The sequence below is a fragment of the Trachypithecus francoisi genome, unplaced genomic scaffold, assembly GCF_009764315.1.
Source record: "Trachypithecus francoisi isolate TF-2019V2 unplaced genomic scaffold, Tfra_2.0 Lachesis_group4, whole genome shotgun sequence".
NCBI classification, from domain to species: Eukaryota; Metazoa; Chordata; class Mammalia; order Primates; family Cercopithecidae; genus Trachypithecus; species Trachypithecus francoisi.
In genome coordinates this window covers 29,414,401-29,436,413 of record NW_022681469.1, presented here as the reverse complement: position 1 = coordinate 29,436,413, position 22,013 = coordinate 29,414,401, and the positions used below count along the sequence as shown (strand labels likewise).

The following is a 22,013-nucleotide window of genomic DNA, read 5'->3' as shown; positions in this document are numbered from 1 at the left end:
CGCGTTGTGCTAATCCAGTTGCTTTTGAGGTTCCGGCCTCCACCAAACCTCTGAAGCGCTCCGTGCACGCAAGGCGCTGGCGGGGGAGGCCAGAGCTCTCGCCGCTAGCCCTCTCCGCCGCCTGCCTGCGGAGCAGCAGCGCCGACCTCCTCATCATGGCGGCGGCCGGGCGGGGAAGCCGGGCCGTGCGTCGCGTGCGTGCCCTCTCCCTCCCCTCCCCCTCCTCGGCGGCGGCGGCGGCGGCAGAAGCGGCAGCGCTCGCCATTGCCGCTGGTGGCAGGAGGCTGCGAGGAGCCGGCGCGGTCGCAGTCTCCACGGCGCAGGCCCACGGTAGCGCAGCCGCTCTGAGGTGAGTGCCCTACCGCGCAATCTCCAGCTATTTCAGCCCCGGCGCAGCCGCAACACGCCGCCCGCCAGCCGGCCGGCCGGCCCGCCCCGCAGCCGGCACCCTGCCGCCCCCGGCTCCGGGCCTGGGCCCCCGCCGGATTCGGCCCGCCTCGGGCGGGGGGCCCCGGCCCGGCCCAGCCAAACCGCCACCCCGAGGATGCGCAGGCCGCACTAGGCCCCAGGCGTCCTGGCGGGCTTGGGAGGGAGGCGCTGCCCTCCCGAGAGCCCCAGGGTTCCGGCCTCCCTCGCTGCCTGGGGCTCTCGGGGCCGCGGCCTCCTCCCCGCCGTGGAACCCGGGGCCCGGCCTTCCCGCGGCTCGGGAGCGGGAGGCGCGGGAGAGTGCGCCGGGCCCGGGAGCGGGAGGTGGGCGGGCTGCGCGGGACCGGAGCCGCGGCTCTCTGCTCGCCGCCTCGGCCCTTCCCGGCTCTCGTCCGCGGGCGGGCGGTGCGGCGGGGCCGGGCTGGGGCGCGGGAGCCGCTGTCTTCTGCGGGAGAGGAGGCTGGCTCTTTGGGCGACCTCCGAAGCTTCCCTCCTGCCGGGTGGTGTGGGCTTGTTACCCAGGTAGACTGGGGGACGCTGGAATATGGCGCGTTGCCCACCTTCTTGCAAGTTAGGAGGTGGCCGGGGCGGCAGTTCTAGAAGGAGGGCGCAAAGTCCTTTTGTACGCAGAAATAAGGAGCGACATTGTGTTTTCTTCCCCAGTTGAGATGTGCCGGCGGAGGGGCCACGGTTCTTCCTGTTCCTGGGGTGGTGGTCCCCTGGGTGAGGGAGAGGGGGAGTGGCACGCCCCTCCGAAGGAACTGAACCTTTTGCCACTGCAAAGACAGGGTCTCTGAGATGGCCGTCTGCATGGTATTTTCCCATATCCCCAGACCTTTTCGGGTTTGCCATTGCGTGTTGTGCACTCCACCGTGCAGTGATGTCTGCTGCCTCTCTCACCTGTTGTGTCGTGGCTGCTGATCTCAAAGTTTCCGCAGTGTATTTGGTTGTGCCCACCAGAACTTGAAGTTGTTTAAAAATCTTAATGTTGGGGGCTTCCAGTGATATGTGCTCCAGCCAGTTGGAGGAGCTGTTACCTGCTCTCCATTCTTCTCAAGCATTAGATTAGAATATATTAATTGCTTATTTTAGAGCTGCTGTCAATCGTGCTGAATTCTTTCTGTGGTCAAAGCAAAATTCACATTTTCTTAAGTGTTCAGAGACCGTGTATTGAGAGACGCATAAGGAGAAAGGTAGTGTGAGTGAGCTTGTCAGCTTAGGCAGTCGTTGGGCAGAGCTTTTGTCCCGGGACATCATCTGTGCTCACAGTGTGATCCTTTTTCCCATGCCATCTCAGCCCAGGCTTTTAAAAAATTCTTTTTCCTTTGGGCTTGACCAGTAGGTAATTGGGAAAGGGGGGTGTTAGAGTCTTGGAGATGCTGTTTGTGTGTCTGTGTGTGAGATTCGTTAGTATCCAGACTCCCTAAAATTGTGTTTGACAGTTCTTGACAGTTTACCCGGTAAGACAGTGAAAATATGACTAGTTCTCTCCGTGCATCCAAGTAATTTCCTTATGAGTCCGAAAGCAGACATAATTATCACATGCAATGTAGAATATTTACTCTTAACTCAGATGCTAAATTGTCTGCAGAATTTTTTTGTGTCAAGGGGCTTTTTTTTTGTCTTTTTATAGGACTTAGTGGCTTTCAACAGGGCCCATGAGGAAAAAAACAATCAGATTAAGAAAACTCTACGGCCCGGTGCGGTAGCTCACGCCTGTAATCCCAGCACTTTGGGAGGCTGAGGCCGGTGGATCACCTGAGGTCAGGGGTTGGAGACCAGCCTGGCCAACATGGTGAAACCCCGTCTCCATTAAAAATACAAAAATTAGCTGGGTGTGGTGGCAGGCGCCTATAATCCCAGCTATTGGGAGGGTTGGGGGCGGGGTCTGCCGAGGCAGGAGAACCGCTTGAACCCAGGAGGCAGAAGTTACAGTGAGCCAAGATCGTGCTATTGCACTCCAGCCTGGGGTACAAGAGTGAGACTTCACCAAAAAAAAAAAAAAAACGAGAGAAAATTCTTTACTTAATCTTTTGACCCATCCTTATTTGAAGTCCTTTAATTTCCTCACACAGTCTCAAACTCAAAATATAGGAGGGAAATGACTTTTTGCTTAGTAGTCAGTGGTCATATATAGGAGGGAAAATTACTTGCTTAGTAGTCAGTGGTCATAGTCTCATGTAGCAAGGAAAATTTCTTATCCCCAAGCTGGGAGTTTTTGTGGAAATAGGTCTCTTCTCTTTTCTTTTTCTTTTCTTAGATGGAGTCTCACTCTGTTGCCCAGGCTGGAGTGCAGTGGCACGATCTTGGCTCACTGCAACTTCTGCCTCCTGGGTTCAAGCGATTCTCCTGCCTCAGCCTCCCAAGTAGCTGGGATTACAGGTGCCCACCACCATGCCCGGCTAATGTTTGGTAGAGACGGGGTTTCGCCATGTTGGCCAGGCTGGTCTGGAACTTCTGACCTAAGGTGATCTGCTGGCCTCGGCCTCCCAAAGTGCTGGGATTACAGGTGTGAGCCACTGCGCCTGGCCCAATAATTTTCTTATAAAAATATATATATTTTGTGTGTGTGTGTGTATACATATATATAATTTTTTTTTTTTTTAAGTTAGAGTTGGGGGTCTTGCTATGTTGCCTAAGCTGGCCTTAAACTCCTGGGCTTAAGGAATGCACCCACCTCAGCCTCCACAGTAGCTGAGACTATGGCAAGCACCACCATGCTGGCAGTGGCTTCATAACCTGTTTCAAGGAAATTTAGCTCCTGTATTAAGAGAAGGAACTATAGAAGTAGGAGATAATGAGGGCCCTTGTCCAGATGTAGAAGGGTTTAAAGGAGAAGGGATTTCAGGTTTCCTTCTGAATTCCTGTGTATGTCATTAGAACCCCAAATTGTAGGTTTTTTGTTTTATTAAACCATAATTAGTCACTTGTCTAATTTTGTTAGGGAACTGAAGGCCAACTTCCCATGATTTAAATACCTGAATTTGCATTGCCTCCACGCTGTAAGTTCAACCAAAACTCTGGGTTGTCTTTAGAAATATTTTATGTGAAATAACCACAAATGAGTGACTTGTTTTAAGGGAAATTTAAGCTCCTGTGGTCTGGGATTAAATTTTTATGCCTTTTCTTGTATGGAATAAGGCATTCAGTAAAGTTGAGGAATAATAACGAAGAACAGTAATTACTAAAATTAAAATTTTTCCACGAGTATTTGAAAAAGCGTGCTGATTTTTTGGTTTCTGGAGGGACTATGAACTGTCAGTCTTTAGAAACAGTCTGCAGTCCTACCTCAACAGGAAGTTAATGTATACATTCAGCTTCTGTCAGATGTCTTTAGACAAGCCCATTGCTTCATGCTGAAGCAGGCTTATTCATCCACACAGTGCCACTGTGAAAAATTGGAGGGTTAGGGGAAACTCCGTGGGCTGTTGAATTTCACAAATGTCTACTTTAACCTCGAGAGTTTAGATGCGCCCTTTCTGGGCCCGTAATCATCCAGGAAGTGGGATATCTGAATTTAGATGTTTGTGACTATGTGTGATGCTTATTAATATGTATATATAGAGTATTTGGAAAATCAATCTTAAAATACCAATCTTTGATTTTGTAAAAAACATTTCAGATAATGTTCTATACTAAAAGACATTTTCTTTATGTTCTTTCATGTTTTCCTTGATAGCTAAAGCTAGTGTTTTCAGTCTGAGCTTACCCGAATATAATTTTCCATGAATGCTTAGTAAAACAGCAATGAAAAAGGAACCCACTTGTTATTTTAGAAACATTTTATTTAGACCAAGGCCAATGTTTTTTGAGTCTCAAGATACATGTTAATTTTTGTGCCTTATGTATCTTGTATTTCCTTCCTTATTAACTAGAGGGTGGATTATCCACTTTCTTGGGTTTTCAGTTAGTACTTTTTTTTTTTTTTTTTTTTTGAGACGGAGTCTCGCTCTGTTGCCCAGGCTGGAGTGCAGTGGCTGGATCGCAGCTCACTGCAAGCTCTGCCTCCTGGGTTCACGCCATTCTCCTGCCTCAGCCTCCCGAGTAGCTGGGACTACAGGCGCCTGCCACCTCGCCCGGCTAGTTTTTTGTATTTTTTTTAGTAGAGACGGGGTTTCACCGTGTTAGCCAGGATGGTCTACGATCTCCTGACCTCGTGATCCGCCTGTCTCGGCCTCCCAAAGTGCTGGGATTACAGGCTTGAGCCACCGCGCCCGGCTCAGTTAGTACTTTCATCCATCAGTATTCTACTAAGGTAAACAGACTGGAAGATAAATAGTAAAAGGTGAAACAAATCAATTTCAGGTGTTTCCAGAAGATTAAAACCATATTGAGCTATTGGAAACTTTTAATCCTCGAGCAACAAGAATGCTTTGTTTGAAGTTATTTTAATGTAATATGGACAAAACTTGGGAAATGAATTTTTGACTGCTCAAGAAAAATAAGTGGATTGCTTATACCTTAGAATATATATATGGTTTTTTTTTTTTTTAAAGTGCACTTCAGAATTAGGCTAATGTATTTGCAGCCTGACTTAATGCAGTGTATTTAGCAAAACATCAAAAAGACTTCATCATGTTGTGGTCTTTAGGCCTAAAATGTTTTAAAATGTGAACATTTATGTGATACCAAGTAAATTTTCTGTGACCCGAAGAAGGGCCAGAAATACAACTTTACAGAGATGTTCTAGTATATTAGAAAACAATGGCTGGGCATGGTGGTTCATGCCTGTAATCCCAGCACTTTGGGAGGCCAGGGCAGGAGGATTGCTTGAGGCTAGGAATTCTCGACCATCCTGGGCAATGTAGCGAGATCTTGTCTTTACAGAATATTTTTTTAAAAACCGAAAAACTAGCTGGGTATGGTGGCGTATGCCTATAGTTTGAGCTACTGAGGAGGCTGAGGCAGGAGGATCACTTGAACTTAGGGGTTTGAGGTTGCAGTGAGCATAATCATGGCATTGTGTTCCTGCCTGGGCGACAGTAAGACCCTGTTTCTTAACAAACAAAACGAGTTGCTGTTAAGGTAGGCCTACCACATTTGTAATCTCTTGAGGCAAATCTGTGTTGTTTTTCTAAGAGTAGTCACTTAGAAGATATTCTGACCATAAGGAATGGTCTACTAAATCCCAGATCTGGTAGTCTGCCTTGCCCAATCACAACATAGTTTGTGTAAAGCTCCAACTGCTGCTGAACCATCAGATAATTTCTTGAGGAAGCCATTTCTCGTAAGGAGGGGTGTGTGTGTGTGTTGGAGGGAGTGTTGGTGGGGAGAAGAGGGGGAAAGAGAAGATGATACTAGTATAAGAATCTAGTTTTATAGATTGGGATGATCACTGGAATTTTTTAGGGGAAATATTCTCAAAAACAGTTGTAAGAGCTGCTTTTGTAATGGATTATCAGTTTGGTGGTTTAGACTATAGTAATTGCGTTGTTTGTAAGCATAGTATTTCAATTAATTCATGCATGCTGATTTCTGTGGTTACAAATGTGAAAAGTTTGGCTGACAGCTTAAGTGGACATTTTCTTAAGAACTCTTTAAGTGGTGCCTGTTAGGATAAACTATGCCAAGCCATTTTCTGAATCTTCATGAAGAATGAGCTTTGTATGCATATGTATTAAGACGGTTTTTAAAAAAAGAGCATGTATTTTACTGTTGGTAATTGTAAAGTCTTAGAACTTGAAGAGTCTGTTTTGTTGCTGCTACTGAATGCTAATGTGGTTAGGCTGGCAGCTAAACCTACAAAGAACAAGGGGAAATGAGGAAATGTCCCCATGAAACATTGCTTACATCTATTTAATCAGTGGACTAGAAATTGGGTGTTGGGGACTAGGGGACCTGATTCTTGTTTTATGTTCAAAGGAGAGGGAAGCATTCTCTCCATTGAGAAAGAACCTCCTTAAGTGTATTCTCACTTGGAGTTTTGCCACTCATTTACCTGACAATGATTAAAGACACACCATATGCTGGGCATGTGCTAGGTGCTAGAGTAACAAATCTTGGGCCTTGTCGTGTAGGGCAGAAAGGTATGGGCTCAACCAGCTATGTTACACAGCTTCTAGAGAACCAAAATAGAGTAAACAAAGAGTGGTGTGGGATTATAGGAGGAGGGAGAAATTCCTTCTAGGAAGAGGAGAATGATACACAGAGAAAAGTAAGGTTAGGGAAGACTTTTCATGTAGGGGAAGTTTGAGTAGGACTTGGTAGGGCAAGTAGCTGCATTACTGATACAGAAGAGAGGCTGAGAGGAAGGGCATCAGTAGTCTGGAGAACTAGCAAGTGGATTTTGCTTTACTTGGAGAATAGTGGAAAGTGAAACTGATATGGTTGTGGCCGTATTGGGAAGAGTTTGTAATTCCATGCTCATGAGTGTTGAACTTTATTCTATAGGCATTTAGGGACCATAAGAGGTTTGAGTAGGACATCCACTCTGGTTTTTGAAAAGATGACATGTGAAGATTGGACTAGAGACTTGTGAGAGTATTAAATTGTAGTGTAAAAGGACATAGATTCCGGGGATCATTTTTACTTCACAGTTGTCAGATGTGGGTGACAATTGAGTTAAGGGGAGTTAAAGATTATAGTTTGGTTATTGGGTGATGATGATGCCTTTAAGATAGGGAATGTATAGGAAGAACAGAATTTGAGGAGGAAGGTAATAGAGTATGATTCCAGATGTATTTAGATATCTGGGAATCAAGAAATGTCAAGTGAGTACATGGATATTTGGACTGGAGCTCAAAGGGGCATTGGGATCAATAAGGGGATTTGCATTCATCAGTATAATGCCATATAAAAACTGCAGAAAGCCAGGCATAGTGCCTCACACCTCTAATCCTAACACTTTAGGAAGCCAATGCAGAGGATCACTTGAGGCCAGGAGTTCAAAACCAGACTGGGCAACACAGCGAGACCCTGTCTCTACAAAAATTAAAAAATTTGTCCAGTATAGTGGTAGCCACCTGTGGTCCCAGCTACTCAGGAGGCTGAGGCTGGAGGATGACTTGAGCCCAGGAGTTTGAGGCTGTAACAAGCTATGATAGGGCCACTGTACTCCATCCTGGTTGTCAGAGTAAGACCCTGTCTATAAAAAAAAAAAGAGAAAATAGTACAGATTGAGTATCCTTTATCCAAAATGCTTAGGACCAGAAGTGTTTTGGAGTTTTTTTTGACTTTGTAATGTTGGTATACACATAATGACATACCCTGGAGATAGGGCCCAGATCTAAACTTGAAATTCATTTGTGTTTCATATACATCTTACAGCCTGAATGCAGTTCTATACAATATTTTAAATAATTTTGTTCAGGAAGCAAAGTTTTGATTCCATTCTGACTGCAGCATGTCACCTGAGATCAGGTGTGGAATTTTCCACTTGTGACATCATGTCAGCACTCAGAAAGTTTCAGATTTTGGAGCGTTTCAGATTTCAAATTTTTGGATTAGGAATGCTTAACCATATCAGGAGTGAAGAAAAAAAACTAAGGGTAACCTTGGAGAGCATCTACATCTGAGGGTCAAGTAGAAGAATAGAAACCTATGAAGTAAATTGAGAAAGAATGGCTAAACTGGTAAGATTATAGGGTTGAAGAAGCTGAAGAGGGGGATTAAGTGAATCCTGACAGGAAAGTTAGCCACGTGAAATACCATGGAGTTCATTGGTTTGGAGGGCAATGCCAGAGGATCTCTTGAACCCAGCACTTTAAGACCAGCCTGAGCAGCATAGCAAGATCTCATATCTATTTAAAAAAAAAAAAAAGGGCCGGGCACGGTGGCTCAAGCCTGTAATCCCAGCACTTTGGGAGGCCGAGATGTGCGGATCACGAGGTCAGGAGATCGAGACCATCCTGGCTAACACGTTGAAACCTCGTCTCTACTAAAAAAAAAAAATACAAAAAAAACTAGCCGAGCGACGTGGCGGGCACCTGTAGTCGCAGCTACTCGGGAGGCTGAGGCAGGAGAATGGCGTAAGCCCGGGAGGCGGAGCTTGCAGTGAGCTGAGATCGCGCCACTGCACTCCAGCCTGGGCGACAGAGCCAGACTCCGTCTCAAAAAAAAAAAAAAAAAGTTCATTGGGATAAAAACTGGACTTGGCATACATATATATGTATGTATTGTTTTGCTAGGAACCATGATAGTTTAGACAGAATGGATTTCTAGAGCATTACTAAATTCAGGGGTAGGGCCTACAGAACCTAACTTAGTAGAAGACCCATGCTTAGAAGTAGGTCCTGCTCCTCCACGTCTCTCATGGGAATTGCAGCTTAATTAAATGCTTTGGGAGATGACCCCCAATGACAAGGCTGGCTAAAAATCTCCATATTGTTTGGGGATTTTTTGTCTTTTTTACATTGTCTTAGATTCTGAGAATAGGAAATTTCATTTGAGTTGACAGTGTCTTAAACCGGCGCCTGTAGTCCCAGCTACTCGGGAGGCTGAGGCAGGAGAATGGCGTAAACCCGGGAGGCGGAGCTTGCAGTGAGCTGAGATCTGGCCACTGCACTCCAGTCCGGGCGACAGAGCGAGACTCTGCCTCAAAAAAAAAAAAAAAATACAAATAACTCTTGCACAGTTTTGAGGTCTTATGATATTGATATATTAAATAAGGGGGTTTTTAACCTGGTGTTTTAATGGTTCTGGGGTTCATATATTTTGGCTGTGTAACCCTGAATCCCTTAAAATTGTATGAAAAGTTATGTGTGAGTGCATGTGTGATTTTTCTGGGGAGAGGGTCCACAACATTTATGAGATTTTTAAGGGGGCTCTTGACACACAGCAAAGCAAGGACCTTTACTAAATGATGAAATCAAGTGTTGGTTGTGTTAGCTGGCTGAAATCAGTTCTCAACAAGTGAGATCGATCAAGGGAAAGAACTCTTGAGTAGGTGGTGTCTCAGGTGAAGAACTTTGGAAAGACATGAGAAACTTCTTAGAAATGGGAGTAGGAGCACCAGAAGGAAGGTAGGAGGAATGCCAGAGCAAAGCTTAACCAGTTTCAGCATTTTGTCAAGTCTCTGGATTCCTTGTTTTTTTTTTATACTCTAGGACTCACACTTAGTTTATGTTTATTCATGCACTGTAGATACAGTAGGCTTTGTGGGGTAGGGGAATCTATTTATTTATTATTTATTTATTTATTTAAGATAGAGTCTCGCTCTGTTGCCCAGACTGGAGTGCAGTGGCATGATCTTGGCTCACTGCAACCTCCGTCTCCCAGGTTCAAGCGATTCTTCTGCCTCAGCCTCCCAAGTAGCTGGGGTTACAGGCGCCTGCCACCATGCCCAGCTAGTTTTTTATTTTTAGTAGAGATGGGTTTTCACCACATTGGACAGGCTGGTCTTGAACTCCTTATCTTGTGATCCGCCCGCCTCGGCCTCCCAAAGTGCTGGTATTACAGGCGTGAGCCACCACGCCAGGCCCAAATTACTGTTGTTTTAAAGGGAAAGTGTTTTGAAAGAAAACAGATTGATAGATTGTGCTTGTTGGAAAAAAATTTTTTTACCAAGCTGGCTGATTTGTCAGAAAAAATTCATTTTTAAGTTAGGTGTTGTTTATGCTTTGGAAAAAATTTTAAATGCACAAATATTTCAACCTAGTGATATGGGGCAAGGCATTTATTTTCTCCTTACTTTTTCTGACCATGAAATGAAAATGCTGTTGATGGTTTTCGTAGCGTCTTTCTGAAATAGGGCGATTATGGAATACTTTGAGATCCAAGATGATTTAATGCTAAGAAATTGCTGGCATTCACATTTCTAAAGTCGTGAATAAAATTAAGAAATTTAAGCACATTGTGTGTTCACTAGATCTTGATTTCCAAAATATTTCTTTCTGAATTTTTAGATAATTGGTAATTTTTGCTTCCTGCTGCTAATCTTTGGGTCTTTGAAATTAGATTAAGAGGCAGTTTTGTCAGCTAGGCCATAGTTTCTGGGGCAGTGATATCTAAACTTTTGCTTGCCACCCTCAAAGTAACTTACTGCCACTTGGGATTAATTTGTGGTTTTTCTGGGGAGAGGGTCTACAACTTTTATTTATTTTACCAGTAGTCTTGGTAAATACAGGAATGATATGAATAAATATGTTGGGTAATCTTAAACTTGTGTTATGCAATTTGTAATTAGCTTGGGTTTGTGGATGATCTTTACGTTCAGTACATCGCCAAAGAGGGCCCAGATAGAATGGAGTATTTTGTCTTTTCCTTTGGGAACTTTTTTTAGTTCTTTCTTTCATTAAACAATTATGAAATAAAAATTTTGGTAACAGATCTTCCGTGTAAAAATAGCCCACAAATCAAAGAACTAGCCAAGATTTGCTAAATAAGAACACATCATGGAACACCATCATAGAACTGGTAGTCTCTTACCCCAGAACTAGCTGTAGGTACTAAGTCTAAAGAAGCACTAATTTTGATCTGTTACCAGAATTATGTGGTAATGTTGAGTAAGTGTTAAAATTGTTGTCTTCTTTAATTTTTGGCTGTATTATTTTAAGTTTCTCTCTCTCTCTCTCTCTCTCTCTCTCTCTCTCTTTCTCTCTCTCTCTCTCTCTCTATATATATATATATTTTTTTTTTTTTTTTTGAGATGGTATCTTGCCCTGTCACCCAGGCTGGAATGCACTGGCACGATCTTGGGACACTGTAACCTCCGCCTCTTGGGTTCAAGCGATTCTCCTGCCTCAGCCTCCTGAGTAGCTGAGATTACAGGCACCCGCCACCACGCTGGGCTAGTTTTTGTATTTTTAGTAGAGATGGGGTTTCACCATGTTGGTCAGGCTGATCTTGAACTCATGACCTCATGATCTGCCCACCTCGGCCTCCCAAAGTGCTGGGATTACAGGCATGAGCCACCACGCCTGGCCAAAATATATTGTAGTGAAAAATTTAGAAGAAAAACACCCCCCATTAGTGGTTATCTTTGGTCTATAAGCTTATAGGTGATCTTCATTTTCTTTCTTGTACTTTTCATTGTTTTTCAAGTTATCCTTAATGAACATCCATTAGCTTTTATGAGCAGAAAAAAATAAACATAAATACAGATAATACAATTATGGCCCTAATGACTTCACTGTCAGATTTTGGATAGGCAAGTTACTTATCTTTACTGGGCCCTTTTCCCCATTTGAAAAAGGAGGACAGAAATAATACTTAAATTTTCTTCTAAATTAAAATTTCTTCCAAAATTGATTCTAAGTCTGTGTTACATGTTGAACAATAAATATATTTTTCTGTTAATGGAAAAAGCTATGTCATGTGTTCATTGTGGAAAAATGGAAGAGAATTAAAAATAATTCTACAATACAAAGATATTTTAATATGCATGGTTTAGATATTTTTCTTTTTTTTTTTTGAGACAGCTTTGTTGTCTCGCTTTGTTGCCCAAGCTGGAGTGCACTGGCACAATCTTGGCTCACTGCAACCTCCGTCTGGCTCCCAGGTTCAAGTGATTCTCCCACCTCAGCCTCCTGAGTAGCTGGGATTACAGGTGCCTGCCACCGTGCCCAGCTGATTTTTGCATTTTTAGTTGAGACAGGGTTTCACCATGTTAGCCAGGCTAGTTTTGAACTCCTGACCTCAGGTGATCTGCCACCTTGGCCTCCCAAAGTGTTGGGATTACCAGCTTGAGCCACTGCGACCAGCTGGCTTAGATATTTTTCTGAGCACACATGGATATGCACAATACATATTCACACTATCAATTTACTTTTACCTTGAAACATTCTTAATGGGACAGTTAGAGATCCATTTGTTTTAATGAAACGTAAAAGATACTTTTAAATTTTCTCTCCTAATACATATTTGTTGAGGAAATGCTTACTTTCATACTCTTTTTTTTTTTTTTTTTTTGAGACGGAGTCTCGCTCTGTCGCCCAGGCTGGAGTGCAGTGGCTGGATCTCAGCTCACTGCAAGCTCCGCCTCCCGGGTTGACGCCATTCTCCTGCCTCAGCCTCCCGAGTAGCTGGGACTACAGGCGCCCGCCACCTTGCCCGGCTAGTTTTTTGTATTTTTTTTTAGTAGAGACGGGGTTTCACCGTGTTCGCCAGGATGGTCTCGATCTCCTGACCTTGTGATCCGCCCGTCTCGGCCTCCCAAAGTGCTGGGATTACAGGCTTGAGCCACCGCGCCCGGCCTACTTTCATACTCTTTATGGTTTTGCTGAGGTAAGGGTAACTTGGAGTAAGCACTCTTTATGGTTTTGCTGAGGTAAGGGTAACTTGGAGTAAGGGTGTAAAGGGCTTGCCCATGAAAGCTTACTTAGTGCAGAATGAAAGCTAAATCCTGGGTTAACCTTGATTTCATTCACATATTAACTTGCTTTTTCTCCACTCTGCCATGATGCTTCCTAAGCTAAGATTTCTATTTGCAGGATAGTTTCTGAAGTGAAGAACCTTGTCTCAAGATAGCATTGGTCTTTTATTTTACCCTGGGACCTTCTGAGTTAACTCCAGTTGTCAGCACATGAAGTATTAGTAGCAGCAATAGTATAATACAGTAGTGTTAAAAATACCTGTTTTTTTTTTTTTGCATTATCTCTAGGGAATTCAAAATATTTTGTATACATAAAATATAAATATTCAAAATGCTGTGTAATCCAACTCATATACTCAGTGAAATATGTGATATATATGATTCCAATTCTGTGTAAAGAATAACTGGAACTTTCTCAAAGGTATCTTTCTTAAAGATTTTATATGGTGGAATCCTATTTAGAGCTGGTAGTGTAACCCAATTTTCCTGCCTATTCATTTAATTCTGTTTTTAATCCCTCTGGTAGCTGATTTGTTTTTGTTTTTATTTTTTATACAAAATGGAAAGCAAATCTAGGGTAAATAGTTTCTTAGTGACTGCATTTTGTAAGAATAGTAAAGCCTGTAGAGGTGACGATGACAAAGTCCGACTTGTTTATTCTCTTTCCTTCTACTTTGAAAGATTAGGATCTTTTCCAAAAGAAGGGCTTTTAGAATGTATGCTTGACAAGAGTCTTAAATCACTATCTTCCAGACATAGCGGGAGGTAGAGAATCTGAGAATAAAAAGTACAAACTTTTTGTCTTTTAAACTTCTATATCTGAAAGGTAGGAAAGCAAGAGCTAATTCTCACTTGAGAATCCACCACAGTGATTGCTTTCATTCTGAAGAAATCCATTTTGTAGCCACATGGTATGGTATTTTCTATCCAAGAATACAGAACCTGTGGATGTGGAAGCCCAACTGAAGGGGACATGAGCATCTGTGGATTTTGATTCACCCCCAGGCACCAAAGGATGACTAAATCCATCAGGTCTCTGCTCAAACATCATTTCTTTAGGGAAGTTTTACCTGGTCTCCCTCTTTTTTGCATTTTTCCTTCATTATAGGTGGTCATATATATAATTTTACATTTGTTTGCATATTGCTTGATATATGTCTGTCCCACCAGATTGTAAGCTTTGTGAGAGTAGATACTGTGTTTGTGTTCATTACCAAGCACAGTGCCTGACACATAATAAGCAGTATTTATTTGAATGATTGTAGAAACCTCCAAAACTCATTTGTAATATTTTACTTAGGCTTTTGTGGTACTATCTAACATTTTATAATTTTAGGAACTCAGGGTGGGAAGAGATTCTAAATCATCTAAGACAGCTCTGCTCTCCAAAGTTAAAAGTCTTCAGTATCTCCTTGAACACATCCAGTGATAGGAAACGTAACCACCTACCAAAAGTCTGGTTAGTCTTTAAGATATTTGGATGGTTGGAAAATTTTTCCAACTGAAATTTCTCCCTGAACCTTTTTATTTTTCTTTGGAGACAGGGTCTCTGAGTTGCCCAGGCTGCTCTGACTCCTGTGCTGAAGGGATCCTCCTGCCTCAGCCTCCTGAGTGGTATCCCTAAAATTTTTACCTACTGATTTTACTCTGTTCTCTAGGGCTTGCAAAAGCAAGTCTAGTTTTCGTTTTCCTTATTGTCCAAGTCATCCCTATTTTAGTTTACATTCCCTAGATCCTTCAACCGTGGGAAGGTAGTAGGGAATGCTGGAGAGAGTGAGTTTGTGGACTGCATTCGTTCCTGGGGCTGCCATAAAACCACAAATTTAGTGATTTCAAGAAACAGAAATGTATTCTCTCACAGTTCTGGAGGCCAGGAGTCTGGAATCAAGGTGTTCACAGGGCAGTGGTCCCTCAGGAGGCTCTGGGGGAGAATCTGTTCTTTGTCTCTTCCAGCCTTTGGTGGCATTCCTTGACTTGTGGCTATGTCACTCCAGTTTCTGCCTCCATGGTCTCATTGTCTCCTCTCTGTGTAATCTATCTGCTTCACTCTTAAAAGGACACTTGTCACTGGATTTAGGACCCACCTAGATAATTCAGGATGATCTCAAGATCCTTAGTTACATCTCTGAGGACCTTTCTTCAAATAAGTATTCACAGGTGCCAGTGGTAAGCATGTGAACATAACTTTTTGGGAGCCACCATTCAACCCGCTATAGGAGCTCTGGTCTTAAATTCTGTTAATGCCACTTACTAAGTTTGCTACCTTGAGCATGTTACTTAACCTTTCTGAGTCTGTATCTTCTTAATTTTATTTATTTATTTTCAAATTTATTAGTTTTTTAGAAACAGAGTCTCGCTCTGTTTCCCCACTGGAGTGCAGTGGCTCAGTCCTGGCTCACTGTTGCCTTAAACTCCTGGACTTGGGCAATCTTTCTGTCTTAGCCTCCTGAGTAGCTGGGACTACAGGCATGCGCCACCATGCCCAGCTAATGTTTTATTTATTTATTTATTTATTTAAATATTTTTTTGAGATGGAGTCTCGCTCTGTTGTCCAGGCTGGAGTGCAGTGGCTCGATCTTGGCTCACTGCAAGCTCCGCTTCCTGGGTTCACGCCATTCTCCAGCCTCAGCCTGCCGAGTAACTTGGACTACAGGTGCCCGCCACCACGCCCGGCTAATTTTTTCGTATTTTTAGTAGAGACGGGGTTTCACCGTGTTAGCCAGGATAGTCTTGATCTCCTGACCTCGTGATCCACCTGCCTCGGCCTCCCAAAGTGCTGGGATTACAGGCATGAGCCACTGCGCCCGGCCCCATGTTTTAATTTTTTGTTTTACAGACAAAATTTTAATTTTATTTTGTTTTAGGGTCTTCCTGTGTTGGCCAGGCTGGTCTCAAACACCTGGCCTCAAGTGATCCTCCCACCTTGGCCTCCCACAGTGCTGGGATTACAGGCATGAGCCACCATCCCTGGCTGAATTGCCTTAATTTTAAGACAGGGACAATAATGCCTTTATTATTGATTTGTGAAGATATAAGAAAAATTCATAGTAAATACTTGGCACATGGTAGCTAACTCATTCAATGTTGCCTTCGACATACCAAACTACTGTGACCCTGTTGCACTGCTGTCGGAGTCCGTGAGTATCCTGTGTGGCCTAGAACCCAGCACGAGTTGTAGGGCTGCTCTGATAAATACAGACTACAGTGGCTCCGATTTTTTTGCATTCTGGACACCATTTAGCCAACTGTGAGGTAGTCTAAGTTTGAATTAGGCTTATCTGTAGCCACATCATACAATTGGCTCATTAAACTTAAAGTTGGTTAAAACTTCCAAATCTTTGTCATTGGTGATTGAACTTATGTTGGATAGTTAAAGTGTTTAGATGCAAGGGCACCCTCTAACATATTACATTGTGTGTTACAAGTGTTAGATTAAGTCATACTGCCTAGTGTATAGTAGGAGCTGAATGAATGCTGAATTTAATGTTGCTGGGTAACTTAAAGGAGCATTTAAACTTACCTACTTTGGTGCTATTAGATTTCTTAAATGCTGTGATGAATACAAAAAGGGAAAGAAGTAGCAACTGCACCAATTATGTTGGGCAGATGGATGCATCTTGAATCTCCTGTAATCAGGAAGTAAGGTACTCCTTCAGGTAATCAATGGCTGATCACCTTCAGGTTGATGGACAGCTTGCTTTTGATGCTTCTGTCAAGTGTGAGATGTGTATCCATTGCTAAAGTGACCAATGTACATCTAATGATTTTCATATCTACTAGTATTTTTGGAATTTGCAGTTGATATAAAAGACTAGAGAAGTAGGTGAAATGGTATTTTAAAAATATTCAAAACTAACTAGGTTAGTGTGGTTTCTAATAAGTAATTACATGCACATAGTTAAAAGGAATACAGTGAAAAATGGGTTTCCCAGTTTCCCTTTCTGGAAACCATCTCTACTACCAGTTTCTTGCGTATTCTTCCAGGTAGGCTAAGCAGAAATTGTATGTTTGTGTCCTTCCCGTTTTAAAACACAAATGATAGCATATATGCATATGGTTCTCCAGAAAGTGCTTTAATTAATTAATTAATTAATTTTTTTGAGACAGGATCTGTTGCCCAGGCTGGAGTGCAGTAGCACAGTCTCAGCTCACTGCAGCCTCAGCCTCCCCTGTGCAAGCAGTCCTCCCACCTTAGTTTTCCCCAGTAGCTGGGACTACAGGTGCCTGTCATAGTCTTTTGTGAAAGAATTGTCCTTATAGGCTGACTCAGTTTTTACCAGGGAAATAAAACTAATTTTAATTCAGGTCACTTATTGAGAAAGCAAGTAAAGAAAAACCCATCAGTTGAAATTAGTTTAACACATTATCTTGGTATTGCTTGTACCCTTCTCATGGTTGTTGAATGACTCATTTTGATTACATTGACAGCAGAGCTAAATAAATTATTTCAAGAGCCTGGTAAGTAGCATAGGTCTAGTTTAGGAAGAGCTAGAATGCCCAGCAATAGAAGGACTCTGGCAATCATCACATTCTGCCTTGGATTATTATTTGTGTTTTTTTCTCTCTTACTATACTATAAGCCAGTGGTTCTTTTTTTTTTTTTTGAGACGGAGTCTTGCTCTGTTACCCAGGCAGGAGTGCAGTGGCGCAATCTCGGCTCACTGCAAGCTCTGCCTCCCAGGTTCACGCCAGTCTCCTACCTCAGCCTCCCAAGTAGCTGGGACTACAAGCGCTTGCCACCACACCCGGCTAATTTTTTTGTTTTTTTAGTTTTTAGTAGAGACACGGTTTCACCTTGTTAGCCAGGATGGTCTCAATCTCCTGACCTTGTGATCCGCCCGCCTCAGTGGTTCTTAATCTTTGCTCTCATGACCTTTTTACTCTCATAAAAATTGCTGAGGACTCCAAATACAATAGCTTTTATTTATGTGTGTTACAACTTTTGATACTGTATTAGAAATTAAAACTGAGAAAATTTTAAAATGTTTCTTAATTTAAAAATAACCCTGTACGTTAAAAAGTTAATATTTTAATCATGTTACTATTTTATGAAAAATAACTTTCAAAACAGAACAGTTTAGTGAGAAACATGATATTTTACAGTTTTTGCAAATCTCTTTAATGTCTGGCTTAAGAGAAGACAGCTGAAGTCTCATCTGCTTTTGCACTCAGTCTGTTGTAGTATGTTGCTTTGGTTAAAGTATAAAAAGAAGATCTGGTCTCATACCAAATATGTGGTTGGAAGAGTATTTTAAGAGCCTTTTCAGATAATTGTGGATATTCTTTGATGTATTAAAACTCAGCAGTGGTAGTTTCTTAAAAATGAGTTGCAATATGAAATCTGAAATAACTGTACCCTTACATTAAAACCTATTGGTTTATCATGCTCTATGGATGGATCTTTTAACTGATGCGTGATTTCATAATATCATGTATTGGTAATTTGGAAAATATTAATTCATCAAGTTTATGGAGATCTTTCAAATATTGACACAAAAATCACATTCTTTAACACCACCATCAATCTCATGAGAAAAGGCTTTTAAGTAATGGAAAACTATCAGGCTCACTGTAGCAGATACAAGTTTTCCAAAATTCTAATCATCACTTCAAATATCAAATTTCATCATTGGCAATAAATATTGTCAGTTGTTTCCCTTGAAGTGACAGACCCACTTTTAATTTTTGAGAAAATGTCTGTCAAATACCGAGGTCTGAAGAACAATATAGTTTGTCTGTCAGCCACTCTTTAAAGTAAACATGGTATTCCTTGTGAAAAAAAAGCAGCTAATTCAGCTTGCAACATAAAACATGGCACACATGCCTTTTTTTTTTTTTTTCCTGAGATGGAATCTTGCTCTTGTCACCCAGACCGGAGTACAGTGGCGCCATCTCAGCTCACTGCAATCTCCGCCTCCCGGGCTCAAGTGATTCTCTGCCTCAGCCTCCTGAGTAGCTCTAGGGATTACAGGCGCCTGCCACCACCATGCCTAGCTGAATTTTGTACTTTTAGCGAGATGGAGTTTCACCATGTTGGCCAGGCTGGTCTCAAACTCCTGACCTCAGGTGATCCGCCCGCCTTGGTCTCCCAAAGTGCAGGGATAACAGGTGTGAGCCACTGCACCCGGCCCGCACACATGCTTTTTGGGACAGCCATTACACTTCTGAATGCGACAGAAGTGCTTTATGCATACTTTCCATTTGTTATGCAGAATGGTAAAAAGACATAACTCTGGGGAGAAGAGTTAATAAAATTAATAATATTTACTCTCATCAAGCACATTCTTGAATAAAATGGACTTTTTTCTCCTTTTTACTGTGAGCATATGCAGGTGAAAGATATAATGGCTACTAGTATAGTTTTGTGCTGTTACCTTAAATTGTGCTAAGTGTCAGTAGTTTTACCCCACCATTGCTTTTGCATCGTAAGTGTAAATATAAAGGCATTGAAAAAGGGCAAATAGCATCTTAGTTATTATGAAAATAATTTTGACCTCATTGATCACTTAAGAGTCTCAAGGACCCCTAGGGTCCCGTGGTTTACTTTGAGAACTGCTGTTAAGCTATTTGAGGGTCGAACTAATCATCCTAATATCCCCTTTCAGTTCCTGGTCCAGAACTTTACACAGAAAAGGTGCTCAAAGGATATTTGTTTAATGAATGTGGTATGCTGACATTTAAACAGGACAAAACTTGGTGAGTAAAATTAATGTAGGCAGTCTCCCGTCCATCCAGGCAGCTTTTCCGTAGACGTTTGTGAGAATAGAGTGAACAAATGGAATGTGGATGATATACACTTGGTAAATGCAAATGATGAAATAAAAGAACAAAATATAAGGTGACAGTACTTATAGAGCTAACAGTCTGAGCCTTGCCTGGCTCCTATTAATGAGTCCTCTACTTTTTGTGTCTTTAAATTTGTAATGGTCTCTTAAAGAATCCTCAACTAGGATGGATCTGATCTGAAAAGCAAACATCCAATTTAAATTTCAATAGGTCTCTGCTTGTGCTTGATCTAGTAATGTCTTTTCAAAAGGGATTATAGAAGGTGAATGTTAAAACAAATCATTTTGATTTTCCATAGTGAGTTAAGAAATACATTTTGTTGTTCTGCTTTCTAAGTAATATGTTGGGCTTCTTTCTTGTTTTGTTGTAAGACGTAGACCGAGGAAACCTTTGTTTTTCTATAAATCCTGATATTCTTTGGATTTGAAGAGGCGGTTTCCTGAATAAGAAAGAGTCTGACTACACTGGGTAAATTGTCAGATTATTTTGTCCTCACAGAAGTTAAAATGTAAAATTGGGTGAGGGCATTGCTTTAAAACAAGAGTATTTTTATTTATTCATTTAAAGAAAGTAGGTTAATAAAAAGATTGATCAGTTCAAATACTTGGAATATTTAAACCAGTTTTATGTTAACCTAAAAAAATTATTTTGTAGACATTTTGAACTTTGACCTCCTTTTTGTCCTAAATTGATTTTAAATCAGTATCAAATGCTGAGGACCAATAAATGAAACACTTGTGTTGTTTTGAGCAAAATTTTTTATATTATGAAAATATTATAACTTTGAAGTTGATACTTAAAATACTTGAGCCAAAGTTTCTGCCTTTATGTGGGACATTTTCATGAGCTTTCTTATATCAGTTTGCTTACTTGCTTTTCACAAAGTTGAGTGAGACTATAGCAAGAGACCCAGGGACATCTTAACATCCTTGAATATTTCTGAATCTTCCTAAGGAACTTGATTTAAATTTTTTTTTTTTTTTTTTTTTGAGACAGGGTCTCGTTTTGTTGCCATGATGTGATCACTGCTCACGGTAGCCTTGACACCTCCCTGGCTCAAGTAGTCCTTCCACCTGAGCCTCCCGAGTAGCTGGGATTACAAGCGTGCACCACCCATGCCTGTCTTCTTTTTAATTTTTTTGTAGAGATGGGGTCTCCCTGTGCTGCCCGGGCTGGTCTTGAATGCCTGGGCTCAAGCCATCCTCTCACCTCAGCCTCCCAAGTAGCTGAGACTACAGGCATGCGCCACCATGCCCAACTAATTTTTTAAATTTTTTCTAGAGAGAAGGTCTCACTATGTTGCCCAGGCTGGTCTTAAACTCCTAGCTCAAGCAATTCTCCCATCTTGACCTCCTAAAGTGTTGGGATTATAGGTGTGAGCCATGGAGGCTGACCGGGAACTTGTTTTTCAGGGAGAAGCCTATTCAGTGTTTCCTTGGATTTCCTCAGCCTGGTTTTACCATAGCATATCTTGAGATGATAAACTGAAACCATCTGATAACCAGGAATGGTTAGAAATCATATTAAATCACCAACCTGGGAAATACCAGTCAGAAATTCATCCTATTTTTATAATATTCTTAAAAGACTGTTTAAAATTGACCAAAGTAAAAAATGTTCTTTCAGAGTTATAAGTATGTAAAAAAAAAAAAAGGGCATATCCAAAATAATGTATGTATTTAAGTTTACTGGACAGATCTAAATTTCATTTCTGTGTGTAAGGCATAGATTGGAATGTTTGCTACAGATATTTTTTGGAATACAGATTTCAGATTGCTGTTTGCTTATAAATATACATGACTGCTGACCTTCAGAACTGCTTTAAATTTCTCAAAAACTTTTCTCATTATATGCCAGCCTCAGTGGCTTGCGTCTGTAATCCCAGCTACTTGGGAGGCTAAGACAAGAGGACTGCTTGAGGCCAGTAGTTCGAGACCAGCCTGGGCAACATAGCAAGACTGCATCGCTAAAAAAATTTTAAAAACTAGCTGAGCGTGGGTGATGTGTACACAGTCCCAGCTACTTGTGAGGTTGAGGCTGAATAATTGCTTGAGCCCAGGAGTTTGAGGCTACAGTGAGGTGTGATCGTGCCACTGCACTCCAGCCTGGGTGACAGAGTGAGACCCTGTCTCTTAAAATAATTTTCTTGTTATAATGGATATGTTTATCTCTGATTTACTCAGTACTATAAAACCATTTAAGTAGTTTGAAGAGATTAGGGTTAAGTCCTACTATTTTTGGTATGACTCCAGTAGTTGCCACTTTAAACAATTTTTGAAATACTTTAGGCATAAAAGACATAGGACAATATAATAAATTCCATATACCTACTACCTAAAGTAATAAAAAGTTACTGTTGAAGCTTATTGGGCACCCCTTCCCCATCCTAGTCCCCTCTCTTCCCAGCTGTGGCCATTATTCTCAATTTGATATTTATTCTCTCCCTGTATTTTTATAAACTTTTTCTGTATGTATATGTATCCACTGGAAAAAAAATAACAATGTTTGGGTTGCAGGGAAAACTAAAAAGCATAATATTGTTTTATATGTT

The 22,013-nt window shown here is 41.7% G+C and overlaps 1 protein-coding gene across 10 annotated transcripts in view; it reads left to right on the top strand.

Annotated features, from left to right (window-relative positions):
- The first annotated feature begins 220 nt into the window (after positions 1-220).
- Positions 221-22,013, top strand: part of NRF1 (nuclear respiratory factor 1) — a 151,039-nt gene continuing 129,246 nt past the window's right edge. For 3 of the 10 annotated variants that reach the window (XM_033194514.1, XM_033194520.1, XM_033194512.1), the window contains exons 1-2: positions 230-349; positions 19,282-19,372. The gene's annotated coding sequence lies outside the window, so the exon portion shown is untranslated. Of the gene's footprint in view, positions 350-450; positions 949-19,281; positions 19,373-22,013 lie in introns of those variants that run through there. The other 7 variants (XM_033194510.1, XM_033194522.1, XM_033194521.1 and 4 more) reach the window with 3 other exon arrangements.